The sequence below is a fragment of the Cebidichthys violaceus genome, unplaced genomic scaffold (assembly GCF_023349555.1).
Source record: "Cebidichthys violaceus isolate CVI_PGR_0920_01 unplaced genomic scaffold, fCebVio1.0.p SCAF_408, whole genome shotgun sequence".
Taxonomy (NCBI): domain Eukaryota; kingdom Metazoa; phylum Chordata; class Actinopteri; order Perciformes; family Stichaeidae; genus Cebidichthys; species Cebidichthys violaceus.
In genome coordinates, this window is record NW_027176604.1 from 1 (window position 1) to 2,500 (window position 2,500).

The following is a 2,500-nucleotide window of genomic DNA, read 5'->3' on the forward strand; positions in this document are numbered from 1 at the left end:
CTGTCACAGCGACTGTTTCTGGAGAATGCTTTTCCTCAGATTGTGAATTTAAAACGGATTGACAGATGACGTTAACAGCCTCTTTACGCACGTCCTCCAGACAGTTATAGCGGCTGTTTGCGGAGGATTTTTGACCCAGCATTATGTCAATACAACGGATTAAATTATGATGTGTACGGCCTCTTTACGCACGTCCTCCAGACTGTCACAGCGACTGTTTCTGGAGGATGCTTTCCCTCAGATTGTGAGCTCAAAACGGATTGACAGATGACAATAACAGCCTCTTTACGCACGTCCTCCAGACAGTTATAGCGGCTGTTTGTGGAGGAGGCTTTGCCTCGGATTGTGAATTTCAAACGGATTGACAGATGACGTTAACGGCCTCTTTACGCACGTCCTCCAGACAGTTATAGCGGCTGTTGCTGGAGGATGTTTCGCCTCACATTGTGAGCTTTAAACGGACTCTCTCGCCACATTAACGGCCTCTTTACGCACGTCCTCCAGACAGTTATAGCGACTGTTTCTGGAGGAGGCTTTGCCTCGGATTGTGAATTTCAAACGGATTGACAGATGACGTTAACGGCCTCTTTACGCACGTCCTCCAGACAGTTATAGCGGCTGTTGCTGGAGGATGTTTCGCCTCACATTGTGAGCTTTAAACGGACTGTCTCGCCACATTAACGGCCTCTTTACGCACGTCCTCCAGACAGTTATAGCGACTGTTTCTGGAGGAGGCTTTGCCTCGGATTGTGAATTTAAAACGGATTGACAGATGACGTTAACGGCCTCTTTACGCACGTCCTCCAGACAGTTATAGCGGCTGTTGCTGGAGGATGTTTCGCCTCACATTGTGAGCTTTAAACGGACTCTCTCGCCACATTAACGGCCTCTTTACGCACGTCCTCCAGACAGTTATAGCGACTGTTTCTGGAGGAGGCTTTGCCTCGGATTGTGAATTTCAAACGGATTGACAGATGACGTTAACGGCCTCTTACGCACGTCCTCCAGACAGTTATAGCGGCTGTTGCTGGAGGATGTTTCGCCTCACATTGTGAGCTTTAAACGGACTCTCTCGCCACATTAACGGCCTCTTTACGCACGTCCTCCAGACAGTTATAGCGACTGTTTCTGGAGGAGGCTTTGCCTCGGATTGTGAATTTAAAACGGATTGACAGATGACGTTAACGGCCTCTTTACGCGCGTCCTCCAGACAGTTATAGCGGCTGTTTGCGGAGGATTTTTGACCCAGCATTATGTCAATACAACGGATTAAATTATGATGTGTACGGCCTCTTTACGCACGTCCTCCAGACTGTCACAGCGACTGTTTCTGGAGGATGCTTTCCTCAGATTGTGAGCTCAAAACGGATTGACAGATGACGTTAAAGGCCTCTTTACGCACGTCCTCCAGACAGTTATAGCGACTGTTTCTGGAGGAGGCTTTGCCTCGGATTGTGAATTTAAAACGGATTGACAGATGACGTTAACGGCCTCTTTACGCACGTCCTCCAGACAGTTATAGCGACTGTTTCTGGAGGATGCTTTCCATCATATTGTGACCTTAAAACGGATTGACAGATGACAATAACAGCCTCTTTACGCGCGTCCTCCAGACTGTCACAGCGACTGTTTCTGGAGGATGCTTTCCTCAGATTGTGAGCTCAAAACGGATTGACAGATGACAATAACAGCCTCTTTACGCGCGTCCTCCAGACTGTCACAGCGACTGTTTCTGGAGGATGCTTTCCTCAGATTGTGAGCTCAAAACGGATTGACAGATGATAATAACAGCCTCTTTACGCGCGTCCTCCAGACTGTCACAGCGACTGTTTCTGGAGGATGCTTTCCCTCAGATTGTGAGCTCAAAACGGATTGACAGATGACAATAACAGCCTCTTTACGCGCGTCCCTCCAGACTGTCACAGCGACTGTTTCTGGAGGGTGCTTTCCCTCAGATTGTGATCTTAAAACGGATTGACAGATGACAATAACAGCCTCTTTACGCACGTCCTCCAGACAGTCACAGCAGCTGTTTGCGGAGGATTTTTGACCCAGCATTATGTCAATAAAACGGATTAAATTATGATGTGTACGGCCTCTTTACGCACGTCCTCCAGACAGTTACAGCGGCTGTTTGCGGAGGATTTTTGACCCAGCATTATGTCAATAAAACGGATTAAATTATGATGTGTACGGCCTCTTTACGCACGTCCTCCAGACAGTTACAGCGGCTGTTTGCGGAGGATTTTTGACCCAGCATTATGTCAATAAAACGGATTAAATTATGATGTGTACGGCCTCTTTACGCACGTCCTCCAGACAGTTATAGCGGCTGTTTGCGGAGGATTTTTGACTCAGCATTATGTCAATAAAACGGATTAAATTATGATGTGTACGGCCTCTTTACGCACGTCCTCCAGACAGTTATAGCGGCTGTTTGTGGAGGATTTTTGGACCCAGCATTATGTCAATAAAACGGATTAAATTATGATGTGTACGG